The following is a 6,416-nucleotide window of genomic DNA, read 5'->3' as shown; positions in this document are numbered from 1 at the left end:
TTTCCCCGAGGGGAACAATGTGAAAGTGCGAATGCACGAGTTGAATTTGCGCGGTTCGGTAATGTTCGCGAAAGAGAGATCACACACACACACACAACTACAAAGAAAGAAAGATGCATTTATTCACAGACACCTATTTGTGTTGTCGTTGTACTTGATTGCTAGAGCGGATCTCAGCTTTGAAATTTCGTGTCAGTACTCCTTTAAGCAGGTGCATTAGCCCTTCTCACGCCCGATTCTTGGCCAATCCCCCACGTGGGTATGTGCCATGTCAGCGGCCAGGCAGCGCGCGTCCATCTCCCCCCGTTGCCAAGGAAGACGATGAGATTCCTGGCCGATCCCCCACGTGGGTATGTGCCATGTCAGCGGCCAGGCTGCGCGCGCCCATCTCCACGTGCGCGGACATCGCCGGTGGACGCAGGTTCAGGGTCGCTTAAGAAGTGCATTCGCACTTAAAAACGACGAAGCAGCAGACGACAGTGCAGCGCTGATACTAAAACCAGCATTATAAAAGGACGGCCACAAAATGACACTGCAACAAAACTAAAAAATGACATGACGTCAAAAGAGCAACACCGGTCGCGCGTCCGTGGACGTGGAAATAACAATGCATTGTTTTAAGATTTTTAGGCATGTGTTTGTATAAATTCTACTTCAAGTTTTTTATGAAGTTGTTTTCTTCTTCTCCCATTGCGATGGAAAGTTGGGCTTTCGTCTCCTAGAAAAAAGTGGCTAATTCGTGTGTGCCTACGGCACTTGTTTGGTGACACGTTATATTTGGTTTTTAGACATATCCTGCATTTATGCGATCGATCTACAAAAATTACTTTGATACGCTTCTTTGGAACAGACTAAAACGTAAAGTATTCGTTTCTAGAACTGTTATCAACACGGCACTTGCTCGCACTCTTGTTTGTTAATTTACCCATACTCTGTCACGGAACTTTGTTATCACCTAGTTGCTTAAGGTTAACCAGTTTTGCAACCATAAACGAAATGAGGAACCTTCAGAAAAAAAGAAATTTTTTAAAGTTTGCGGTGACATCGCTGAAGCATAGTTACTGCCCGCGAGAATTGTTATTCGTTCATAGTTTTCTCTTCATTTGCATTGAACACTTCGCAAAAATGTACATTTCTCTAAACCTAATCATACCTGTTGCTTCCCATAATTCCCTTTGGTATTTTTTAAAACATGCGCCGCATTTTAATGCGACGTGTTGTTTTCTTGCTGGCTTTGTTTTGTTGTATCGGCGGGCGTGTGCATGCACGTACATGGGCCTGTGTATGTATCTGTGTGAGTAATTAGGATATATTAAGGTAGGTTACGATGAATTAAGGTATATTAGGATAAAATCGGGCGAATCAAGATGCAATAAAGACGGGCAGATAGTGTTGCTGCTGTGTCAATGTCGGGACGTGTGCATAAATGGCACTCGTCTCAATAGTGCGCCAAGCTTTCTGATTCAAAACAGGGGGAAATTTCTTGATAATCATGAGCACCTATCTCAGTACTCTTTACACTCCTGTAAGCACGAAAGCTTTAGCGTTTCCTGTCTTCATGAATTACTTTCAGTTGTTTGTTTACATAGAACAATATTAGTAATGGTTGAGGAAAGCTCTTGTCACATAGTCCCGATGGGCAAGAAGGGACCTCCATCTCACGGAAAATGAAAGGAACACCCAATCAAAATTTCCGAAAGGAATTTTGTTCAAACTGGCGCGTAGAAGTTTATGAACACGAGTTACCAGTACTAACGTAAGGAAATAGAAAATTGGTAAAAGTGTGGTGAAACTGCTTTTTCAAAAATGCCTACGTGGAAACCACATAGCGGTGTACCTTCTTTGTAGGCCATAAGGGCATAACCGCGTTAACATTTCTGCACAAGGTGTTTATGACGAATATCACTTACCTTTGCCCGCTGTATACACTTTGTAAGCTGCGGTTAAGGCGAAGGAATATAGAGTCATTGACCAATGAAATGCAAGCGTGAAATTATAAACCGGGTCATACATGAAAGTCAAATTGGAGCGTGGGTTTATAATAATACCGAAGTTTAAAATTTTTATTTTCTAATGATACCATAATCGCGTCATCAGCTGTTTTCCATGAACAATATTTTTCAATTTGGCGTGTTCGCGTTCATGTAGTATTGTTCAATTACTCATTTCTTCATGGCTGTACGTACACATGTCTGAAATGATGATATTCAATTATGCAACCACAATATAAAACAAAACTTTACTGAAGGGTTCACGTACGATAGCAATTGTATGACTTAAAATGACGCACACGAAAAACACTGACCAGCAGTTAGAAAAGTGTGTTCTTTTAACAGCTTTGCTCGCTTGAAAAAAATGCCGGGAAAAAAAACCGAGTCCTTCGCTCTAGACGGTGTACGGGCTGTTGAACAGAAGCCTTCCACACAAGTCACATGTATTTGACTGATCAGGACAGGGAACCGCATGCAATCGAGCTCTCTACGCATGCGTCGTCATGAACGAGTATAGAATGGTACGCCGCCGGTTGTGCTGGTCATATTGTCGACCTAGTGCGGAATCAATATTTTGCGTCCATTTTGAGAACTGCCTGAGTATATGGCAGGTTCTGCAGTAGAGTGTGTGCAATGATGACGCTGCTTCTGATATCCTTTCATTCTATGCGTTGCAGCTGTCTCTCAATGCAGCGACTGAACTGGAACACAGACAGAACTGTGCCACAGAACGAGCCGTTGACTCTAAAAAGAAGGTATTGAGCGGAAAATTTCCATATGTAGAACAGACAACAAGCGTCCAGGTTAAGCCAAGTTCGCAGGGACATCATACTCTTCGCGGTGACTCGGTGGCTAAGGCAACACGATGCTGAGCACAAAGACGCGAGTTCTATTGCCCGCCGTGGCGTCTGCTTTGCACATCGAGGTAAACAGCAAAAACGCACGTGCGTACAAATTTTGTGGCATGTTTATTGTTCCTAGGTGGTCAAACATTATCCCGAGCCTTTCCCTACGAAGCGCGTCGTAGTCCAGGGGTAGCTGCGGTGCTGTGAATGCCGAAAATTTGAAGTTTAAATTGTTTTATGTATTTCATAGGAGGGTTAATAAATACATTGAGTGTTCCGTCTTGTGTATATGAGGGTGACATTGTATGGTAGTCTAATCAAATGGTTCCTGAGAAATGAGAAGAGCTGTAGGGGTGGGTGAAGGTAGCTGATCACTCTTAGCCATGTATTAGGCGCTTTTATGAGCGTTTATTTTGCCACAGGTCCAATATCGGGGAAGGAGTTGATGATGAGGAAAGTTTATTACATGAACATTAAATGTTCGCTTCGCGGATCAAGTCTAGAAGGGACCCATGATGGGCCTATGTATCCACCCGTTGTAAGCGGATGCGTCGTTCAAGCGGAGGCCCGTCGCCTCAAGATATCGCAGCCTCGTCAGACGCAGGGCGAGGCAACACCACAGCAAGTGGTGTAGGTCGGCTATTGCATCGCTGTGTTGGCAACCTGGGAAACCGGGGTTTGTAAACCATGTCCGAAGTGAGGCCACTTTCGGGTCACGGCGGGAGTTACGCCCCCCCCCCCCCCCCTCACGCGGATCCTACTAAGCGAAACTTTCTCGGAACGGGTAAGACATGGGGGGGGGGGGGGAGTGGAAGCACGTGGTGGAATGAGAGCACGTGTGCGGTGCCGGACGTGTTCCTTTCTAGTCGGCAGGAACTTGGCATCACCCAGCTATAATGGGGAAGTCAGAGATGGAATGGAGGCTGCTAGCCCGGCTGCCATGTCGGCCGTGTAGTGAGCTGTCAGTAGGTCACACGGAACCTATTCAACCAGAATCTTGTGAGAAATTGGTTCCGGAAGGTGATAAATACTCTGGGAGAGCAGAGGGCTACGGCTAAATAACCGTCGTTAGAGGACTGCTTGAGGGGTACCTGTGCGACTTACGATGCGCGCACCGGGCTGCAAAGTGAGTCCGGTTAAAGCAGCGGAGCCTTCCACACTGAACGTTGATGTACGTACCGGGACCCTAAATATGGACGTTTTGCTGAGGGCTGGGTGGTTAGTACATAGTACTGACGCCTGCCTAAAATATGCTGGAGATTGTTGGAAGTCGGCTGTCCATCACGGTGATGCGTTGTTGAAGGGCCGCCGCCCAATTGTTCGACTCTGGGCGACGAAGTTCAGTTGGCTTGTTGCCACTCAAATGCACAAACTGCCACGGGAGAAATACTCACTGCGTTAGGGCTAGTAGCGTATGCGACACTGCGTATGCTATTAATGCTTGCGCGTAATGACACAATGCAGCCTTCAAACGTCACGCTTCGTGACGTGGCTAAACAAGTTCATCCAACGTTGTTCAATTGCACGTTTTCTTGGGGAGCAACTATTGGGGCGATGCGTGGGAGCGCAGTAATTGCTCTCATAGCCTTTCTGTTAATTGCTTCCATTCGATCCCACTGCGCTGCCGTGAAATTCTGGAACTGAGCAGTGTGGACCAAGCGCTATGGTAATACTGCTCTCACAATTGGTCGCACCAACGTGTGAACAAGCTCCACCAGCTTTGGGAGCAATACGGCGTACTAGGGATACAGTTTGAGAAGCTTGGTGTTTAGCCTGATGAAGCCAAGCTGTTACCGTTCCTGACTGGTGTATCGTCAACCCCAGGAACTATTGTTGGACTGCTTGGAGTGGTTGCCCAGCCAGGTAGAGGCAGATGGGACAGGCAGCCAGCTTTCTGTGGCCCCAGCGGTTTGCAACAGATGTGAAAGTTGTTTTACTTCTTCAAAGCCGAAGGCCACGGGAGAGGCCAAGGCTGCGGTGAAATGTAGGGCTCATTTCAGGGAACTCGCTCCAGATTCCACGTCATAGTGAGTGCTTCACACGGTGACGTAATCGGCGTAAATAAGAAATTTAACATCTGGCACATCCTGAAGGCGCCATGCCAGTGGAATCAAGGTCATATTAGTATCAGAGCTAATACCGATCCTTGAGGCACACCACGTACATCAACAAAGGAACCAACAGCTTCTCCTTGAAGGCGTGTGTTAAATATCCTGTCTTGCCCACTCCCATGCCAAGGTGGGGAAAATCAATTGAGTCCAGGATATCTGCGTGACCGAAGTCACGCGCTTTTTGGATGTTCATTGCTAGGATGGTCCGTACGCCACCACTGCAGGTTGACGATAATGTTGACAGTGCTAAAATACTAAGCCCGTCCTCCATGCCAAGTGATGAGTAAAAGCCGATTTGTGCGGGGTTGTAATGCCTCTGCTTTTCAAACTGCCACAACAAGCAAATGGCTAGCATTTTTGCTGCAAGCTTGCAAATCGTCGCCGTAAGAGATACTGGCTGAATGTTTTCTGGTACCATTGCTGGCTTGCAAGTTTTGGTATAGCAACTAAATGCACTGCTTTCCAGCAACCAGGAACGACTCCAATAAGCGATGCCAAGTTGATTGAATGGAGGAGCTGAGCGACCACATTATTGATTAAATTCTTGAATGATTCGTAGGGAATAGCTTCAGGACCAAGCGCAGTTTTCCGCTTAGCACAGTCAATTGCCGCGAGGAATTCTGCCTTCGCAAAAACCGTGCCAATATCTTCGACGTCAGAAGGCAATAAAGCCTTGTCCACATGTGCAGGAATAAATCTTGAGCAAGGCAGGAGGTTTTAGACAGGTTTCACATCATATAAAGGAAAAAACTCTTTGGCCGCTATATGGTGAAATCTTCGCAACCTAACCTAGCGGCAAAGCAAGCGTGAGCACCCTGATCCGGATGTCGCCGTCCACGTTTTGTCGCCCGGAATGTGCGCTCCGAAAAGACGTCCGAGGTCTTCAAAGGAAACCCCTCACACCAAGTGTGCCACTGCCGACGCGACAGGTCCATTTCGTATCGGCGTGCCTTCTGCAAGATCGGCTTGCCTGTGAGCAGACCACAGATTACGGCGGCCGATATGCAGCACAGGCCGATCCACGTCCACTTAAGTGGTAGTGATTACACAATTGTGTGCACTTCGTATCCTGTCCACCAGGTCTGTTCCGTCTCCACACGGTGGGCATCCAGCCCAGAGGGGAAGCTGTCCAAACTTACGACAAAGCCCTTGCCACGCAGTTGACGGGCCCGCGACGGGTATAGGCCTATGATGATGGGGTGGTGATCACTCCCCAAGCAATCGGGCTCCAGGTGCCATAAAGGAGTGCCCGGCATGAACGACCAGGTAATGTCCGGCGAATAAGACGCCCCGCGAGAGTACTTCAGTGCACGTGTCGCTGCGCCATGCTGGTTGGGTAGCACGAAGGACGCGTCAACAAACACGCCCCGAACACGCCTCCCACGGCGACTTGACACAGGATAACCCCACACGGAATTAGGTACATTAAACTCCACACCCACCTAAATTAGGCACAGGGGGCATTGCTG

Source organism: Haemaphysalis longicornis, unplaced genomic scaffold (assembly GCF_048455015.1).
Source record: "Haemaphysalis longicornis isolate Haplotype H1 unplaced genomic scaffold, Haemaphysalis longicornis Haplotype H1 scaffold_5, whole genome shotgun sequence".
Classification (NCBI taxonomy): domain Eukaryota; kingdom Metazoa; phylum Arthropoda; class Arachnida; order Ixodida; family Ixodidae; genus Haemaphysalis; species Haemaphysalis longicornis.
This window is presented reverse-complemented; position numbering follows the sequence as displayed.